Source organism: Mytilus trossulus, chromosome 7 (genome assembly GCF_036588685.1).
Source record: "Mytilus trossulus isolate FHL-02 chromosome 7, PNRI_Mtr1.1.1.hap1, whole genome shotgun sequence".
NCBI classification, from domain to species: domain Eukaryota; kingdom Metazoa; phylum Mollusca; class Bivalvia; order Mytilida; family Mytilidae; genus Mytilus; species Mytilus trossulus.
In genome coordinates, this window is record NC_086379.1 from 52,663,698 (window position 1) to 52,686,540 (window position 22,843).

The 22,843-nt window shown below is 32.0% G+C and overlaps 1 protein-coding gene across 1 annotated transcript in view; it reads right to left on the minus strand.

The window, feature by feature from the left end:
• Positions 1-1,469, minus strand: part of LOC134725275 (uncharacterized) — a 71,451-nt gene extending 69,982 nt beyond the window's left edge. The window contains exon 1 of the mRNA XM_063588952.1: positions 1,372-1,469. The gene's annotated coding sequence lies outside the window, so the exon portion shown is untranslated. The remainder of the gene's footprint in view (positions 1-1,371) is intronic.
• Between the last annotated feature and the right edge of the window lie 21,374 nt (positions 1,470-22,843).

Below are 22,843 nucleotides of genomic sequence, written 5' to 3' on the forward strand. Positions count from 1 at the left end.
TTCAATATAGACAAAAAGAAGATTTTGAGGCTCAAAATGTGAATATCTTGTTAATTTTTTGAGAAATTACATATCCCAAAAAAATCGGAATTCAAAATGGTGGCTTTCTTAGTTACGGACTGGTAGAACGTGGAATCTAACCCTCAAAATATTTATCAAAATCGAATGAAAATTATCGTTATAAACTAATTGCATTAGAATGCTCTATTGATTAATAGAAAACGCCTTGAATTTTAATTTGTATACAATTTCACAAACAGGCAGATACAGGTTATCACCATGTCAAAATAACAGTATTTTCAAGAGTATGAAATTTTTTGGAAGTATTAAACAAGTTCTTCCTTTTAACAGTTCAATCTTGGCTTTTAGTACACCCATCAATATACGAAACGCACCCAAGAATATCACAGTACATCTTCAGTAAACAAATTCAATTGACGTTTTTACTTTTGGTTCAGCATTACTATTTGTACAGAAAAGTATTTTCTGTACTAGAATTTTATTACAAAAATACTGAACTCAAAGGTATATAAAAAAAATGGTAATTCCACAAAAACTGCCTAAATCAAACGTTAGAATTCATCAACAAACGAAACAAGTTGTAACCATAGTCATATTCTGAACTTCTGAACAGATATTGAACGTAAACTGTCCAAAATTATTTTTTTAATTGAAACATGAAGATATTTTTTCGACAAACAATTTTACAAACAAAAAATTACCAAAGACATATGTTAACATCCGAATTCAAATAAAAACTTTACGAGCATTTATTTTCTATAAGTTTTCAGCCAAGAATAATTAGGATATAAGAAATATGGTGGTATGAAGATCATAAAATGATGTTTATGATGTAATAAATGAATATCATTTGTTAAAACTAAAAACAAAAATGAAAGCAAAATAAAAAAGCGATTATTATAACAATAAGTTTATTGACAAAATAGAACAATACAAAATACCGTTTTATATGATAAAACAATGGATTTGGCAAGATTCAAGTTTACAAAAGGCATCATACCAAAGTTAATTCAAGTAGCATTACAGTTTCCGTTTTTGTTTGAATGAGAAACGGAAATCACAATTTTGTCAGAAAATTAAACAAAATGCTGTATATGACAACACAAAATAGAGAATTAGAAAGCGATGCCAAAAGTTAATACCAGGGATTGAAATAATGTTAGTGGGAACTAGTAACGTATGAAATTATTTTTTTAAATTGATAAACTCTAGTAAAAATGTGTAATATGTTCATATAAATTTATGTAGATATTTATAAATATGTATATATAATCATATATTTCGAAAAATTTTACTTTTTTTTTTTAATTCTCATCCTTTACGGAAGTAACAAAAATGAAAGATACATACCTGTCAGACTCCTGCAGATTTCTGATTGTTTGCTTTTGCGCCGTCTTCATATATATATATACGCATCACCACGATTAACACAATGTCGCCTACGAGACAATATAGTTCTTTTGAAAATAATCATATGTTGCTTCTATTCTATTATGTTAAGACTGCCATCCGAAGATACACCAGGGAAAATTATGAATTATGGACAATAACTGAATAACTTTGACATATGCATGATAAAGTATTTATTCAAAAACATCACAACAAAGGCATGTTTAAACATGGTTCAAGACTTCCGGCTTATATCTGTGGTTATTTTTGTACTACGGTTTTCAGAAATGCAAATTTTCTAGATAACTTTAACTGGCAAAATTTTTGTTTTCTATAATATTGTATTACATCAATTTTATTGAAATAAAGTATAACTGGAAATTCTAATATGACGAGCTTCTTTCGCTTTGTAAACAACACTGTGATAAAATTCTCGATATATTTATACTAAGCGCACACTCAGAGATATGCATAATAATGGCTGTTACAATATACTTCCCACGTAAAAATCTACATGTATTGAAACCTATTTGCAGACCCTTTGCAGATTGTATTGATTTAAAAAGTGCAATTAAAAAAAATGTTATTCTTATTCGGATGCATAACAAAAAGCAGTAATGCATTAGAGCTCGGAGAAATCAACAAAGTAAAAATAAAATAAAATTCCGCGAAAGTCTATTATTTTTTGTGTGCATTTAAGTCTGATTTCAAAACATGACGTCATACAAATGAAACCGTTAAAGTTGAAAGTTTTCTGTTATGTGAACCATCGAAATTCGTATGATATCTTATTAAAACTGATTTTTTTTAGGTATGTTTTGTTTTGTTTTGTATTCTATTGCATTATTTGCATATTTAGTAATTTCAACAAGTCAACATGGCGGCTCCTTAGTTACGAAATGTCAACTTTGGATTTATCGGAAGCTTTCGATACAATTATGTAAATGAAAAATGGCAAATGTTGGGTTTGAGAATAAAAGAATTAAAGTTTTTTTCTTATAGCGGTTTTTCAAGAAATAACCCATGCAGGCTACGGATTTATTAAGATATTTGAGCTGTATCTAACAGGGAATAAAAAAGATAAACCACACACACACCAAACCAACCTTCGCATCAGTATTTTAATAATCGTATTTGTCCTATTAGAATCGAAATAATTCATGGAAGCCATAGATTGTTGGAAATTTGCATATGACCTTGGCCGTGATATTTGTTAATTTTATCCCTCGATAACGCTCAGATAAAAATTCAAATATAACGACCCAGGCCATGTGTAAATTTCCAACAATCTATGGCTTCCATGAATTATTTCTTAAACAGTAACTATTGAGCAATGTTTTTTTGAAAATATAATTTAAGTTTTTACCCATATGTTGCAACTGTTTCTGCTTATAGCTGTTAACTCATTTTCAACGGAGCATGCTAACATCATAGATACATGTTATTTCCATACATAAACCAGAGTATATGTTACATCTTGAGGTTAATTTGCAAATTAACTGTTTAAACTAATTATTTTCGTAATCAAAATTCTATAACAAAACACACAATTATTGTGAATAAAGCAGATATGATACCACCCTTCCCACAGATAAGCAACAATTAGCATGATTTCAAACAAGTCAGTTTTTTACCTTCCATTTCCATGTGATTTGTGTAAGTAATCAGTTTATTTGATAATTCGATTTGTTTATACATTTTTTATAGAGTTATTTATCCTATCAAACAACTGGTATGTTAGTGTTTGGATTTATTTGAATCAGCACTTGAATTACTACAATACTAACTCAACAAAATATCTTGCAGAAGGAAAGTAGTCGTGCTTTATAAACCAAGTCAGATGGACCAAATTCAGAATGTTTACACTAATTAATTAAACCGGATAGTATTACGGTTCAGAATATCCATCATCACCCGATTTGGTTCTCGGTCTCAGTTTTCAAAAAAATACGTTCTGATTCTTTTATTGTATATTTCTCTCTTATCAATTGAAAGCAGATAATTGAGAGTAAAAATAGAATGAACGCTAATAAAGTGACATTATTTCCATGAATTGAAGATAAGCTGACAACCACATGGGGAAAACAAAAGACGTTGAAAGGACAAACAATTTCACAAAACACTAAAACAAATCTAAATTCAAACAAAAACTGGATGATAATATGGCCTTTTCTGTTTAAATACTACTTTCACGAATTAAATGTTTCAAGACGTCAGTGTCCACATCTAAACTTAAAGCTGTTTGTGTAGAAAACTATAATGGAGTTTTGAAAAATCAAAGGCATCATCATTGCTTTTCAAAATTGACGTGACGATTGGACGCAAAATAGATTAAAGGATTAATATAAACCTCGTTTTTGTGTAAAATTTTCTCTAAAGAAAATTCAACTGGGTTATGTATCAAAGAATAATAGGAGCAAACATGATCGCACTATAATACATTTGGTTGTAGAAGAATCAGCATTTGTTAAATCTTTATAATGACAGATCATTCAACAGCAGCAGTCTTATATAACCATACATTATTTTATCAAAAGTGCAAGTCTGTACGATGCGTTCATTCGTTCGAGTTAAATACCGACAAAATTGAAATACTAGTATCCTGCAATAGGCATGGGATTGGCAAATGCTTATCAGAAGCTGGACGGATATATGTATATATATATATATACGTCTGAGTCAGTGACAACCCTACAACAGATGTATCCATCGGATCGCCATCAATGATGGTGATACATGGCTGTGTACATAATGTATATACAACTCGTCTAAACATCAACCCAACAATGTTAGATCTGTAAATTTGCTTTCGCAAATTTTTGGTTCTTCCCTCGCCGGGATTCGAACCCATGCTACTGTGATATCGTGACACCAAATCGCCTGCACTGCAGCCGTCCCACTAGACCACACGACCACCTGGGCTCTCAAAAAAAGAGCTGTCGGTGGGCATGTGTTACCTTTCCACGTCAGTTTTAATCTAGCGGCGTACTACAGTACATGATATATAAGGCATGCAGATGTTATTGTTACAGATCAGCTCAATTATCTATAGTAAAGGATATATATATATATATATATATACAACTCATCTAAACATCAACCCAATATATATATAACAAAATAAAACAACTAATTTTATAACCCTTTTGAGTGTGTTAAAGTTACATTCTTAGACACTTATATAATTTAATTTAGTAACTGCATCAGTTTATTAACAAACTGATCCAAATCTAGATACTTTCCTCAGTGTTGAAATTGATTAGCACACAAAATAAATCTTTTACTACTGGTATTGGCGATTTAAAGGTTCAATCATACATAAACAAGTAAGCATAATGTTTTCTTCATCAGAAACAATCACATTAAGTATGATACCAGGACTTTTTAAATATGTACTGCGCAGCAAATCATAGAATTAAAGAAAGGTTAGTTTATCTCCTTTTACTGATGATGAATGATTTGCAATCGTTTTTAGTACTGATTTCAGTCTATTTAATTATAATAGCTGGACAATGCTCTTGTTTAGTGAACCACTTAACAAACCTCTATAATACCTTCAGTAATAGTAAGCGGTAAGTGAAATATCTAAGCTATATTTGCGAAACAATTGTTTTGGGGTACACACAGAAGTCATAAAAATTATATTTAGTTATCTATGAAATATTGGGTTTCTTAAATAACGTAAACAGTTTTGCTGATGGTGAGTTCTAAATATTTTAACATCGGCTTACCATTTGCTTTTACACCAAACTGAAGTTGGTTGTTTTTGGTAGTACTGTGTATATATTAAGCGTAGAATAGTTGCCTATACTCTTATTAAATAAGTTGCAACGACTGAGTGGACATCAATACTGTCTGTACATAATTTAGTTAATATGAAATAATAATACTTTTGAAAATTCAAAAAGTTGTGTATAATAAAAATGAAAACAACACTGCATGCGTCCGAAGCGCTTTACTGGATACCTTTATCAGGAATGCTGCTCAAAACCGAATATTTAAAAGCCAATGATGTATAAGGATCTCAAACTTTGTATGGCTATCAATCAAATAGGACAAAAATGATATAACCAAATCCAAATAAGGCCAACTTTGCGTGAGAGAGATGAACCAAAGTTTATGTATAATTTCAAAATTTATAAACAAGCAATTTAAGATTGTTTGTTATAAATTATACAAGTACCGAAATGCTGATTAGCGAGCTGCTGATACCAACGAAAACAGATAGTCAACCAGCAGTGGTATTGACTCCGTGCTGTTCAAAACGAAAACAACATGTTATAAATTTAATGCGTCTGAAGCGCTTTTCTTAAACGTTACATTTTTAGCTTTGGAATGTTTTCCGCTTGGTGGGTAAAGTAAATATATCAGACTTAATTCCGGTATACATTTAAGTTTCGAACAATGCTATAAGCCGAACAGTGACCGATAGTTGCTTACATTTATGTCATTTAGAATCATGTTGACATATGATTCCTATAAACATAATAGGTAAAAATGTCAAAATAGAAGTACAAAAGTCAACAGTGTGTAATAACTTGAATCTTAATCACTACAAAACAAACAAATATGTCACAAAGACATACCAATTGTAATATCGACATAGCACATTAGCAAAAACAAAAGACAAAAATACAAAAATTACCATCGAAACAATTCAACCGAGAAAAACTAACGACATAATGTTTGCACAAAAGAATAAAAGAAAAATAAATATGTTAAACAGCAAACCACTGAATTACTACTGATGCAGCACAGTCACACACAGAATATGGCGGGGTTAAACTCGATTGAAGTTGCAAATCATCCCTTAATCTTGGACAATGGTTAAGTTAAGCATGCTTTAACTCAATACGCTATTTGTGTTTTAGATAGCCTCCTTACTTTTAGCAATATTCAACTACTTGTAAAAGTTCTGAAAGAACATTTATCATTTCTACGTAATAACGAAAACATAAAACTCTTTTCACAGAAATAAACTCATCATAGATACCAGGATTTTTTTTTACGTTTCGTAAAAAAAAAAAGCCTCAGCATTGATTTCAGTGATTAAATTATACCCTAATATTGAATGTAAAAAGTAAAATCACAAAAATACTGAACTCCGAGGAAAAGTCCCTAATCACATGGAAAAATCAAATGACAAAACACATAAAACGAATGGACAACAACTGTCATATTCCTGACTTGGTACAGGCATTTTCAAATGTAGAAAATGGTGGTTTAAACCTGGTTTTATAGCGCTAAACCTCTCACTTGTACGACAGTTGCATCAATTTTCATGATATTGACAATGATGCGTGAAAAAAAATTAACAAATAGGGGTACACGAACCCTTGTATCAAAATTTTTGTTTTATTCAAACATTGATGTCATTAATGGAATACGATTTGACTTCATACAATTGAGAAGTTTAGCTAGGTATAAAAAAATGGTTTAAGAGTAGGTAGTTTCATGATTATCGTAAACTAAGATTTTGAAGGGCGATTAAATACAAATCAGAAATTTGAGGACCACCATGTGATTTTTATTGGGGGGGGGGGGGGGATGAGGGGTATTAGAAATGCTTATTAATTTTTCGTGCGACAATACTGCAAATGTAAATGTATACTCAATCTTGTCCTCCTAGGAAAAATCCTCCTGCCCCTAACCCTTTCGTTATGTAAACATTTCTTATTTGGAATTTCGTTTTGACATGGGAACAGATTTTTACTCATCGTTATCAATACAATTATTTATTTTTTTCAAATTTAACACTATTAGGTATCAGGTAATTTGCATTCAGAATATTTCTTGTTATCAACTGCTTGACCAGAATTCTTTTTTTTCTCTCATCAAATTGGGGATCAGAATATTTTTTGTGAAAACCCATAACCGATACCATGAACTATTTAAAAATAATAAAATTGTCAAGCATATTGTTAACAGAAACTATTAAATCGTAGTTTTCGGCAAATCTTTACTAAAAGTGGGATTAGAAATAAATGCACAAAATATTTGATTTTTGACAAAATATCAACAATATATTCGAGTTTTTGACCATCAACTGTACTTCTGTGAAGGGTTTTTGACTTGTAAATACGACTAGAGACATATGTCCATTTAAAACTTAATGATAATAGTTATCAAAGGTACCATGTTTGTAATGTGATACGCTAGACGCGTATTTCGTCTACATAAGACTCATCAGTGACGCCCAGATCAAAATAATGTGAATGCAAAACAAGTAAAAAATTTAAAAAGCATTGAGGACCAAAAATTCTAAAACGTTCTAACAAATACAGCTAAGGTAATCAATACCTGGGATAAGAAAGTTCGTAGTATTTCGAATGATTAATGCGGTGACATATGGTTTTTAATGTCTGTGTCATTTTGGTCTCTTGCGGACATTTGTCTCATTGGCAATCATACCACATCTTCTTTTTCATATTTTGTAAATAATAAATTTATAAAAACGACCATATAATTGATATTCATGTCCTTTTTGGTCATTTATGTTAAAGTTGAAATTCAATACCATATCAGAGCAAACGTGAATCCTGTTTTTTTGGCCAATGCATTATTTCTTTATCTAACTAAAGTTTCAGTGATTTACAAAGTTTATACATTTTATATAGGAATTGATATGACAAGGAATGTGCATGATTCTTTTTATACATACCTTAATCCCTTAAATCAGTGAAAGGCTGTTCTTAAATAAAACTACTCATGTGTCACTAATTCAAATTTAAATATTGAATATATGGTCTTATACAGTTTTTGAAGAAACAGAAATAGATTAAGGTAGTATAGATTAACTTTAAAGTTATTACGTATGTGTAATTTGAAGCAATTCGTTCAATCGGTTTCATTCCATCGAAAAACGCTTTGTGAAATAATAAGTTAATGGAGTACTCATATTCAAAGCTGTGCAATCTGGTATATAAGTATGATAGAAACACACATCTGAACATATTTTGTCGATGAACTACAAAGCAGAATATCTTCAAATTCTTAAATTCCACGAAACAGTATTGTTGAATTTAAGAAAAGTTATTGTACAAACCAATAAGCGAAAGACAGAAAAAGCATTTCTTCTGAGGTGGTTTATTTGTGTCAAGTTATTCAAATTCTGACGTCAAAGCAGTTCCTGGAGTTAATATGTGTGAATGATTTGTTGTTCTGAAGATTGTTTCTCGAAGTTCACATAAACAGCTTCTAGGCAAACTGTTTCCACTGTCCATATTCAAAATCGAAAATGTCAACCCCTCAAAATTATTTCAATTGTGATTCAAGTCTTACTTTTTTAGTAACATAAGCTCATTCAAGTTATAAGTAAAATCACAAAAATACTGAACTCCGATATAAAATTTAAAAGGAAAAGTCCCTAATCAAATGGGTAAATCATATGATAAAACGCATCAAACGAATGGACAACAACTGTTATATTTCTGATTTGGTACAGGCATTTTTAAATGTAGAAAATGGTGGATTGGACCTGGTTTTATACCGCTAACCCTCTCACTTATGACATTCGGATTAAATTTCTTTATTTTTACGACGATGCGTGAACCAAAGAGACATAATCGGTAAAATAGTCAAAATAAAGTCATAGCAGTCATCACTTTGTTGCAATCTCAAAACAAACAAACATTTTAAAAAACCCACAAGAAGCATCTATAAAAAAAAAAACACATTCATTGCTTCAAACCATAAGGACTGTAGGAAGTAGAAAAGTGGCACGGCCCAAATTATTTGGAAATTTTATTTAAAACTATGTCCGATTATACGATATGTATATACGAAAACATACTATTTGCGTTTTTGTAAGATTTATTAGTTGGTTAACCATTTATGTCTGATTGGGCTTCTCACTCAATCCCCTTAATATAACAGAATTATAAAAAAATGCAAACATAATTTAGATAGATTGGTTGGTTATAGATATAGCTATTCGTCACACAATTACATGATCAAATAGTACAAAACATTGTATACAGGATAACAGTATTCATCTCGGAATAAAAACAGACAGAAAAGAATAGTCATCACCATACATAAAGATGCCTGTACCAAGTCAGTTGTTGTCCATTCGTTTGATGTGTTTACCATTTGATTTTGCCATTAAGTAAGGGACTTCTCGTTTTGAATTTCCTCGGAGTTCAGTATTTTTGTGATTTTACTTTTTACTTGAATGAGCTTATGTTTAGACTATAAACTCAATTGAAAAAATTGGGAGGGAGCTGACACTTTCGATTTTGAATATGGACATTGTAAACAGTTTGCCTAGAAGCTGAATATGTTCGGGGGGGGGGGGGGGGGGGATATGGCAAACCACAAATCATATACAAATGTTAACTACAGTAACTTCTTTGATGTCGTTTGCAGAATTTGAATTACTTGACAAAAATTAACCACCTCAGAGGGAGTGGTTTCTCAGTATTTTGCATGTTGGTTTATACAAGAAGTTTTTATGCATTGTTTTGCCAACATTTCTACAATCCCATTTGTTTGTTTTAATAGAGATTAGTATTAAGCAAAATTTTGACTGATGTACCCCTATTTTTTTTTTACTTACTAGTATTATATTGGGTTGTTTTGTTCACACATTGTTTTCAATATGATGCGACTGTCATACAAGTGAGAGGTTTAGCCAGTAATTTACCAGGTTTATATGTCATGATGTCAGTTTACTGTTATTTTTTACATTGCCATAAAAGCGCTAGTTGTGGCTAGCCACAATGCCAGTTTTAACCCACTATTTTGTCCTAAAATGTCCTGTATCAAGTCAGGAAAATTGCAACTGATATCTTATAGTTAATTTCAGTGTGTGTTGCATTTTCGTTGGGTTTTTTTTGGTGCACTTCAGTGTTTCTGTTGTTGTGTTGTTTTCCTCTTAAAGTTGATGTGTTTCCCTCAGTTTTAGCTTGTAACCTGGATTTGTTTTCTCTCAATCGATTTATGACTTTCGAACAGTGGTATACTACTGTTGCATTTAATCAATCTTCCATTTTCTACATGAAGGAATGTCCCTACCAAGTCAGGAATATGACAATTGTTTGCCATTTGTTTAATGTTTTTTGAGTTTTTGATTTTGCCATTTGATAAGAGACTTTCCGCTATTATTGGCTTTTGAGGATCGTTATTTTTGTCATCTTACTTTTTATTATCCCTTCAATACACTCTACCTGATATTAAAAATATGAAATTAATACAGAATTCTGTAGTCCATGATATCCCTAGTGAAACACGGGTGATATTCATGGATTCTGAGTTTGGACTAATGCAAATTATATATTATGGTTCTCCCTTTTGCAGTGTAGGTAACGCTGCTAGTGATCTCTCAGCATCTGAAGGAATCATCAGTTTAGTAGTCAGTACCTCGGTCCTGACATGAAATAAATTTCGAAATTATTAAGAAACTAAGGTTTTAACTCCCTCAGGCAAAGTCGGCTATTATTTTAATGTTATATTAATCATATTGCTCTTCAACTACTTCTCTTCCTTTACATCCTTGACTTTCAAATAATCGACTTTGATCGTTCCTTATGAAGGTTAATCCAGAAATTTAAGCGCGTTGTACACATGCAGTTTATGGAGTGATGTATTTCTTTATTTTTCATATTGATTAGAAAATGTATATTCCATTAGTAAATTACGGCAACCGTTGTGTGCCGCTGTTCAAAACTCATAATTTGATTCAGAGATAACAAAACTTCATTGTACATAACATTAGTTGTAAGTTTTGTTGTAATAAGTGAGGATCGATATCAGTAAAACATCTCTAAATTTAATAATAATGATAATAATAATAAATATAAAAAAAAAAGAAATAAAATAAAGTAATCAGTTAAGCGTAAAACCATTACGACTTAAGTTGATAGTAATTCATTGAACAATTGAGTATACTGGTAATTACGATCAACTTTAGTTGTAATATATTTGTGAAACTAATCACAGATAACAGCATCAACTTGATAGTAAACATTTATTTCCCCATCCTGAATATTGGAATATAGTTTAGAAAAAAAATGAGCAACATAACTCTGTTCACCTTTCGTACAAAGCGCTTTAACTCTTATCATATCTTATATTTTAAACTGAAGAAATAATACAAGGTGCATTTGTAAACGACAAATATGTATTTGTATTTTAAAACAGTGCATACCTATATTATCCCAGATGCTGGTTTAATTCCGGCAAGACATTGGCATTATTTGGCCGCAACCGTTAATAATATTTGAATCTAAACATATAGTATATAAGTACTCATAATCTCAGTATACATGCATGTATGTGCCATATATCGCTGGCACTGGTAAATCTGAAAATAAAAGGTTACAAGCATATACGTACTATCTAATACTTATAGAAATGATAACAGAATGTGGTAACTGAATAAAGATTAAAACAATTTGGAAACAAAACTAAAACAGTACGTAGAGGACACAGAGGACAAGTCACAAAGTTATTCAAGAAATTTGATGAGACAAAGACGATGTGAAATTAATTTCGGATGCAATTGAACAGAAACAGAGGACGATCGTGGATTTGAATGAAAATATACAAGATTTAACGTCGGAGAAGGAGGATTTAGAAGAGGAAATTCAAGAGTCTGGTGAGTATATGTTTAATTTAGAGACCAAACTTCGGAAAATAAGAAAAATATCACAGTCTGATTCACTTTCTCAAAATGTCGCATCAACGTCTCTAGATCCAAATGCAAACAGTTTTATGCCATCTTACCCCACAAATTCATCGCTTACCAATGCCAATGTTATACGCAGCAATGACACTGAAATTAATGTACAGCCAACCAATTTTGATAACTTTTGCTCCATGCAAAATACCCATGGTGGTCTTCAAATAATTTGTACAACCAAAGTTTTTCTTCGGTATCAAATAGCAGTCAAAACCACAGATTACCTTAACTAGATTTACCGCACTTTGATGGGGAAACTTTACAATGGCAAACCTTTTGGGATTCCTATGAATCAACTATTCATTTCAACAGTACTTTGACCGAGATACAGAAATTTAGTTACTTGAAGGCCCAACTCCATGGTCATGCCGCCCAAACTATTGAAGGTTTCGCACTGACAAATGCCAATTACACCACTGCCGTTAATTTGCTCAAAGAGCCTTTTGCATCGCCTCACAAGATTATGCATGCCTACATGAAAGCTTTAATTGATCTTCCTTCCCCGTCAAATGCTTTAAACAGCCTAAGAAGGTATGGAGACCACCTAGAAAGTACGTAAGAGGTCTTGAATGTTTGGGTCAAACACAAGAAATGTATGGCGCATTAGTAGTACCTATAATTAGAGCATTTGCATTATTCACGTATCAGGATAAATGTACGGTTCGACGTATACGTATCGAACAGATTTGTTCACAATAATGATTTTACCACGATCTCAATTAAAATAAAATGTATTATATAATATTTTCATCGGGACCAACTTGACTTTATTTATGCTTTCCTCATATACGTGTTATACGATACGTCGATACGGATACGCCAGCAAATACTTGATTAATGCAAATGCTCTATTATTAGTAAACTACCAGTAGAAACGATAAAAAGTATTGCCCGTGAATATATAGCGATCATATAATTCTAAACAGCCTCAGAAAAGCCATCACAAAAGAAGCGAGAATTCTTGAAGCGGGACAATTTACATACTACCGCAAAATTTCTTACCGATGCTCGTAATAAAACACAGCGAAATTTCAATACAAACAATTCACTGTTTGTCAAAATCTGTCAGTTTTGAGCATTTGCTGTGGATGGAAAATTCATAACGCACCTGTTTGTGAAAAGACGAAATTTCCTTATTTGTTACCTAGAAGTCATCATTTACGAAATTAGTTGTTCTTGATATACCCATGTACATGAAACATTCGGGAGTTGAGTACATAGCCGTAAATAGTGGAAAACAAGACTGCATAAACATTAGAATAAACACGATCTATACACAACGCATTTTGTCTACTTTACACAACAGGGGGCGGGTTTTTGGTTTTGTATCTTAGTTTTATTGTCTTCTGTCTTCCTCCTTGGATCCAATGAAAAAAGCTCGTACCGTCAGGTTTAAGGTTCACTAACTTATAACCACACAAAATATAAATGGTACAGAGAACCGTAACAGATAAAATTGAAAATCGTCTCGTTTGGCATAGATTCTGATACGGAAATGACCACTAATGTCAAATTCGATGTACAGTCTTAGAGTGAGGCAGAGGAAGCCATGTCTGTTGTTTCTTTAATTTCTAATTCTGGAGGATAAATTTATGGAATATAAAGCATTCGAGAATGACTGCTTTCCACACACGTCAAATTCAACGCTCTTAATTATTTGTAACTTTTGTTGTTCTTTATTATAAAATTAACAAAAAACATCAGGTGGTATTAATTTTTTTCTCATGAAAATTTTTCTTCCATGTCAAATTAGAGAGGATGTGGTATGGTAAGTCGTCATTTTTAACGATGATATCACCGATCATAATCTATTTGTAGTTATTTACTAGTTGTTAATTTGCGTAGTTAAATTAACCATATGTGCAGGATTCCAAAAAAATCTAAAGAACTTCTGGAAGTTTGAAATCTTGACTTTTTTCTTAGATCTATTTAAACGTTTAGTGTTTGAAACCTGTATACCTCCATTCCCCATTTGAAATTTATAAATCATAAAAAAGAAATAATCCACAATGCTTTTCGACATTAAAAAAAAAAGGTTCACAAAAAATACACGATGGTCTGGAAGTAAATAGAGAATAATACATGGCAAAATCCGTATCATATGTCGTATCATCCCGATACATCAATATCAGCCCAAGGGCCTTTAGGCCCCAGGGATGATATTGGTCGAGGGTGATACGGCATATAATTTATGCGCACCCTTTATCATACCCTTTATTATACCCTTTATCACACCCCTAATTTTTTTCATTATTTTTTTACATAAAGTCAGTTTTAATTTATGTAAGCTTCCTGAAAATAGGCCCAAAATGAACGGTCATTCGGGCGTGACACAATTTATTGAATGACGTCATTGTTTGGCATGTGACGTCACGAACGTCAAGTGCTCATATTTTTAGGCTCACTAAATGCAACTATAAAAAATACAAAACACACAAAAACATACAACAAACAAAATGATTTTTAAAACAACAGCACGCAAATTGTAAGATAACCCAGGTAACTCGGATAAGTAATCGAGCAGTTCTTTTAACAGTTGAGGCTTTTAAAACAAGACACAAGTAAAACTGAAAGTAACCCAGTGCTAAGGATTAGAAAACAATTCATATAATATAATACTATATACATGGAGGCATGACAGTGTATTGAAAACCATAGCAGCAAAGTTGGATACCACCAGGAGAAAGAAGAGAAAGATGCAGAAGAACATCACATTTGTAAATTTTGTGAGGGCTGGAGAAAAGAAAGACAACCAGGCAGAAGGTTTAGGGATACTTGGAACAGCATCAGACTTGCAGATGACAGCAGACATACATCAACGCATGAGTTTCCCAGCAGAAATAGCAGCAACATCGCTAAGACCAGATAAAGTCATTTGGTCACAGGGAACTAGGCAGGCGGTCTTGCTGGAACTGACAGTCCCATGGGAAGACAGAATAGAGGAAGCTTATGAAAGAAAGATGGCAAAATACCAGCAGCTAGTAGAGGATTGCAAACAGCAGGGATGGAGGACGTGGTGTTTGGCAATAGAAGATGCAGGGGCTTTGCAGGACAGTCAATGTGGCGGGCACTTAGGACCTTGGGAGTGGTAGGAGCAGAGAGGAAGAAACTGATTACAGAAGTGTGTAGAGAAGCAGAAGTGGCATCACAGTGGATTTGGAGGAAAAGAGACGAAGTGTGGAAAAGTACAAAGTGTTAGAACAATGAACATTTATTGTGTAGATAATGGACAGATTTAGATATGCAGAACAGCATTCAGTTAATGAAGAACAGCAATGACATCAGCTGAGACATCGGAGCCGTGTAGGCCATCCAATTCCAGGTTCAGATTGATCACCTGAGCGGGCGCACCTCTGGAGGTTGTTGTGGAATAGCGCCGAAACAGCCAAGGAAGGAGAACCCCACCTGATGATGGAATTGGATCAGCATTCCTTTGATGTTTACAAGGTAATCTTTCCTGTTGAAATATACGATAAAGCGTATAGTCCCTTGGTCTGATATTGGTGTCTCGGGATGATGCGACATATGATACGGATTTTGCCATGTACTATTCTCTATTTATATTTATTGTTTTTTTTGGTTTTTTTTATCACAATATTGAATGCCGTTCCCCTTTACTTTACATTATTTTCTATTATGTCTGTTTGGTTTCTTTAATCATTGTTGTGAGGTAAAGCTTATTATTTTATCCGACTTTCATACATATCAGAGTTTTAGCTAGCTATAAAAGCAGCTTAAAAGCCTTTTACCCTCTTGCTGCCAGGTGTTTTTCAGGGTCGCATTTCATATGCCATAACATACGACCGCTCGATGTTTGTGACATCACATGCCAAACAATGACGTCATTCGATATACGACGTCATGCCGTAATGACCGTTACATTGAAAAACATTGTAGAAACATATTACACTGGGCATGCAGTTCATCATATGTACGGTAAATGGATTGAAGATTTTACTAGTAATTTGATCACTAGATAGGTGGAGTTTTAAAATTGTTCCCAAATTTCAGTCTATCTATAATTACTGTGAACTTGACATACTAGTATGTTTCTCAACCAATATGCATGACTTCTTATTCAGAACTGAATGAGTCAACTGCAAATTAGGTCATTCTGTCCGTTATACGGATTATAGCCGAAATTGTTGAAAGAGAACATTTCATGACATAAATAATTACTTTTAGAAGTTTACAGAGGTTCCCCAGTATTTTGTGTTTCATGCCGCTTATGATATTCAAAGATTCTTTCTATCTTCTATGATGTTCATTAAGGTATCTCTCATTGTGAAAATATAAAACATTTTGAAATTTAGGACAGCAAACGTTTGCAATGTTTAATGCTCATATGTAGTTTTAAAGCTGTTATACTATTATACTACTGCTAGCAAGTTAAATGTTTGGTTGGCTTGACTGCTTTGTTTCTATAAATCTTTGCTCAAGCATTGTAAATAAATTTGACATCTGCTATCAATAGATAGACGGATCTTCAGCTTGAATACACTATATTTATAATTAATGTTGGAAGTTAATTACGCATTGTATACAAGTTGAAGTCCCACCTTCCCATTGATTTCAGATGTAAATGTTAATTATAATAAATGTGTTTATTTCCTATGCAAAGACCCTATGTCAGAGTGAATCTAAAATAATACCAAAATATGCCATCTTAAATGACCAACAACAGTATCGTAACTATATACCTTCTGAATAAAAAAGTTTAGAGGTTTGGTTGACTTTTGAGGTGAATGCCGACATTTTAGTGCTTTAAAAAGAATATTTCCATAAACGATTGGATGTGAAATACCTCAACAAATAAAATATATGCATGTTGATTTATATGAACGACTGTTGTCATGTACCGATGATAAAATTTGGTAAATGTTTTGACTAGTTTGCGACATCGAAAACCCTAATAATTTAATAGTAATACATAGATTTCTTTGGTTAAAATCAAAGATCCAGGAAAGGATAGTCTTCATTTTTAGTATTAGCTTCATTTAAAGTCAGTTCAGCAGGATAAATCTCTTTAGTGTACATACTGAAGTCGTTATAATTGAGAGCCAATATATCATCTGAATATCTAAAAATGTTAATTTTTTTTATATCAGATGTTGGTTCGATAGATATTTGCTAACTTTTGGATGAAGGATTGTGCTTTATTTGAAGACATTATATTTCAATCAGTTTATTTAATTCCTCGAGCAAGCATGTCAGTAAGTGCAAGTAGTCCTTTGTTAGTTTATGTATAATTGTCATTTTGCTTTTTTGCTTAGTGTCTCTTGTTGTACCTATTCTGACATCGAAATATTGACTTCTTTTAAACTTCAACTTTTACTGTGCGTATTGCTGTGTGTTTCGTTATTTTGCATTGGCTTGAGGTTAGGGGGTATATCACACAAAACACGTTTCACCCCGCCGAATATTTTGATTGCCGCAATTTTGCAACTGTCCCAAGTCAGGAGCCTATGGCCGTTTGCTAGTCTTGTATGATTTTCAATTTAAGTTCATTTATATGTTTTGGAATCTTGTATGACGTCTATTTGAACTAAACTTGTACACATATTTGTTTGGGAACCAGCTGAATTCGCTTCCAGGTACATGATTTTCTCGCTAGGTTGAAGACCCAATGGTGGCCTTGATCTGTTTTCTGCTTTATTGTATCTTTGACACATTCCTTATTTTCATTATCACTGATCCATATAATGAGCTCAAGGTCTAGTCAACCGTATCTAACGAACAACTCGACTTCGATCCAATATATACCAAATATAGTTAAGTGAGCAATAAACATATCAATAAAACTTTTTTTTTTCAATCACTCTCTGGACCATTATTATGACAGATAAAAATTGGGTCACATAAGGCATGTGTATACAAGGTATGAAGCATCCAGATTTACTTTCCTCTGAAATATATATTAAATACAAGCAGTTTATGCGTCAGTGGATTGTAATCCACTTGGCTGGCATTTGGAAACTTTCGACCTCGGCCTGACAAAACCAAACAAGTCTCTAAGTGTGTAAGATAGGTTATCTACATTATTCTTACAGAAGAGAACTGTTCAGTTGGTACTTTTACCGACTTATGATTAAGAATACCATCAATTTACCATTTTGGTTTTTGTTAAATAGACTTGATAACTCAAAACTTTTAAAAACTAAATACAAAAGGCATACCTATACCTGTTTCGCTCACCTGGTGACAAAAATCGCTAGTTTGTTATGTATCACTTTTATATACATATACTTTAAATAACCTTTGTGTTGCTGATTATTTAATCTTCATCTTAAATCTATACACATGGAAAAAAAAGTATTGCAACACCTTGATTTTTCAAAACTTGGAAAATCAGCCTTTAATTTTGGATGGAATATGATAAAATATTTGTAAAATAATATTGAAACATAGTTTATGATTACATTAGCATTTTAACGAACAAAACATGTTTGAAAAACAATGATTTATCAAACCACAATTTTGATAACAAAATGAAGTGGGTTTTTTTGTACAAATAACTGCATTTTACAACTTTTACTGTAGTCGAACTTTTATACCATGTCAGACATTTCAAAATTGATCTTAAGATGATTGTTCACATCATGGTTGATCGTTATACACCAAAGAATTAGTACTTTGTGCGCAGCCTCAATTCAAACGGTTAACCTCCACTTAACGTCTTCTGATTCCTGCCATAAATCCACTACTTTGTTGCTAAGGTAGCAGCAACCATTTCCAATAAAGGGCATTGTTTTTTTCATCGCATGTTTGGACTGGGGTGTCCTTTCGCGCACATTACACACAAAAGTGACCCATATATGCTCGATATGGTTCAAATCCGGGCTACGATCGGCCTAAGGAAGATAAACCAAATTCCATTGGAACAATCGATCTTCCTCCACGATGCTAATTTCCAACTTTGACGAACTCTGCACTACATTGGATAAGGACAACTGTGTGTCTGTTGGTTAGCAAAAGTCCCCGAAATGGTCTTATCGCACGATAACCAGTAGCGATGAGTCGATCTCGAACAATTTTTGGAAAGATTAGAACTTGTTCTAAATCTTTACTTAGGCACCACCCTCCCTAAAAACAGGACAGGTTACCTACTGTTACATAATGTATTCACACTAAAATATAGTTCCCTATGGTTCTAATGTATGTGCACATAATACACAAATAAACTGAAAAAACTGGGTATATTATTGGAGCAGTTGATTCAAGAATGTATGACATTAAGGTGTGTTGATGTGCAGGCTTTTTTAAAAACCTTTTGATTAGGTAAGTGGGTATTAATTCAACTAGTATGATTGACAACTGTCATTATCACTAAACAATCAGAGACAAGGTGGAACTTTAATTACAATGCTCCACCTCCTAAACTGCCAATCAAATTGACCACATTACCTATCAACCTCAGTCTTACATAATTATACACTCCAATATGCATCTTATTCTTAATACACAATTATTTGACTTCATAATTGAATACACAAATGTGTATATTATTTGTTTGATATTTATAAGGATGGTAGATTTATCTATTGCCAATTACTTTTGATCTACATTACATGAAGTGATTCTGTAAATTAAATCTGAAAGATAAATGATTAATGGATTAACAAGATCTTAAAAAAATGAAATATGAATATAAATATGAATATATAAAAGGTAATCAAGTATGGCCTATAATTTACTTGATAAATATCCAACAATCATTTGTAATTAATCAACAATTTAGATTAGTTCACTTTTTTATCAGGAATTGGCTTGAAACAGTTTTAAAATTTATAAACTTTTAATTATAACAAACCATTTTTTATTAGTTAATTTTCCATCAATCATTATGCCTATTTTAGTCATTTGAATTTTTATTAGAAGTAAATATATATTTTTGCAATCAAGAAAGAATCCACATTTCAATAAAATAAGTTTTTTATTTGGTTTACGTTGAAAAATAAAATTGAAAATGCCCTGTGTTGAAAAATGCTGTAAAATTTGATCAAATGGCACTCTAAAACTTTTAATTTTCAATGCCATATAACCTCTGTTTCAACTTACAAAATGCCCCAAAACAACATTTTTAGATTATTTTTGTTGGCACTTTAAAGCTTTTAGCTGTTGGTCTAAATTTATGTCTTACAAGGATAGTTGGTAACATTTACTAGAAGAATTTTTGCATTTTTTTTGTTTTTTTGAAACATGTTCACATTCGGCAACATAATTTTGACTAGATATAAACAGCAGTTTAAATAAAATTGTGCAAATTTAGAGACCCATATTATTTAATTTGAGCTCATTTATCCTCATACTGGAAAAGCAAGTTTGTTTCTAAAGACCAGCTGCTGCTGTAAATGCAATTTTCAGCAATAGTGCTTTATAAATGTTCATTTTCCCCCACCATACCTTAGTATGAAATAATTCTAACTACTGTTCTAATCTTTCCATGAGTGATATCCATCACTTTGATTGTTAAATGGCACATGTATGCCCACCTATCTCATTTTAGGATTGTATTGTATGCAATGGGTTTCTTTCTGACCAAGCTTCATTATGCTTGATTTTCCCTAGCAGATGGCATAGAGGGTCTTTTTGATCTCAGATTGTCTTTTACATCGTTTATTGCTTGATTTTATTCTCAAAACGACTTATAGTGGAATGGTGATGACCAACAATACGTGTGGTTGTCACAGCGACAAACATGCTTCTCTCATGCTGATAATATGTCATCTTGCTGAGGTTAAGAGTTGTGGAGGACCCATACCCATATTTTGACTATTTTATTTATTGTGGTTGTTTATTTAACGCATCAATGTAAATATAACGGAATTTGATAAGAACGTCATTAAAGTGAAAGGGTTAGTGCTTTAGAACCAGGTTTGATCCACCATTTTCTACATTTGAAAATGCCTGTACCAAGTCAGGAATTTGACAGTTCTTGTCCATTCGTTTTTGATGCGTTTTGTTATTTGATTTTGCCATGTGATTATGGATTTTCCGAATTGATTTCCCTCTAAGTTCAGTATTTTGTGATTTCACTTTTTACAATGTGTCAATCACATAACTTTATAAACTTGGTTATTTAAAGTGTTGAAAACAATGAGGATAAAAACACCTGTTTTGCTGTTTACGAGTACAGTAGCTGCATGTGCAGATAAGAACTTATCGAGTCGATAATTATTGATCAAACTCAGGTGATATTTAAAAAAACGTTTAACTAGTTCTATTTTAACAAATTATATATAATAAAAATAAAGAGTGTTTTTTTAATTTTAATTTCAATTTAGTGTTGCAACACTTTTTTCCATGTGTATAGGTCCTATAATTTTTAAAGAAAACAACCAAAACTGTAAAACAGTAGAAAACTCCATTAGTTGTTTTTCAACTTGACAATGTTTGAAATCTCTTATAAGATGTATGTTATTGTTTTTTAAACTTCAGGATGGATGAAAAAAAGAAAAATGATAACTAACAGGTAATTTTTAATTGTCACCTGTTTACAAACAACATAAATTAAAATGACAATCACTTTATTTCTCAATCTTAACTAATGTATACCTGAATGTATAAATCATTTTTTAACCATTTACTACATTCATTAGTCTTAAATTGCTCTGAATTCTGACAGGGGAAATCGGTGCAGAAAAATAACATATTGGTGGATAAAAATTGAATAAGGAAATAAATGGTGTACCATTTATCTGTATAACAAAAAATACTATACAATTCAAAATCAGAAACTTGTGGCCAAAAGTCAGGGTTATCTCAATTTTTAAGTTGTCTACATTGAATGTCTTATGATGTCACATAGTGTATGCAAAACAAAACAAAAAACGTCATATGTATGAGCAATCTAGAACTAATCATACCCATTACCAAAACTACCCTTTTCTTAATAATTATCTGAATATAGTTTTGTGATTGGAACCCCAAACAATTAAATCATTATTAAATACACAGACTATAAATATTAACAACCACATTAACTAATTTATCAATGTTCATTCTAAGTTATCATCAAGTTGTGAGAATTTTTACTATTTTTTACATTATTTGTAAAGATCTCAAAAATAAAAGTCTTCAAATCAATGGATCTTGTCTGTCTCATCTAATCTTTCTGTTCTAAATTGTTTCTTATACCATGTACAAGTTTCATTGCTGCCAAAGTGTTTTGTTCTTTGAAAAAAACAAAATGTTGTTGCCAAAGAGATAAAATATTATGGTTGACAATTTAGACTAAAAAAGTTACATGTATGAGTATTCAAAATACTCAAATAGTACAAATTCCTTTCAAAACATTGTTTTACTAGATGATGTGACTTTCAAACAAGAATGAGACATTCAAAAAAAATATTTCAATACACAATATGTAGGTCACAATGACCTAGTTTTAGTATAATTGTTTTGTACAAAAACATAAGGATTGCAGCAGTAAAATATCATTGTTTTTTCATTATTTTGAAAGATACCAACATAGGCACAATACTTTAACAAAGTCACAAAAATGTGAAATGTCCATTGTGGGGATTTTTTTTTTGCTGATACATTAAAATGGACAATGGATTTCTTTCAAATGGATAATTGAAAAGCTAAATAAGTCACTAAAATAGTAGAAAGGAGTAGGTTCAGTAAGACCCCTTTTAGGCCCCAAAATATAGCAGTTTTACAAAATTGTTTAAATGTTAACTTTGAGTTATTTTTTGGAAGGTATAATGCCTCTGCTACATAAATATGGGCTGTTTTTGGCATAACAAT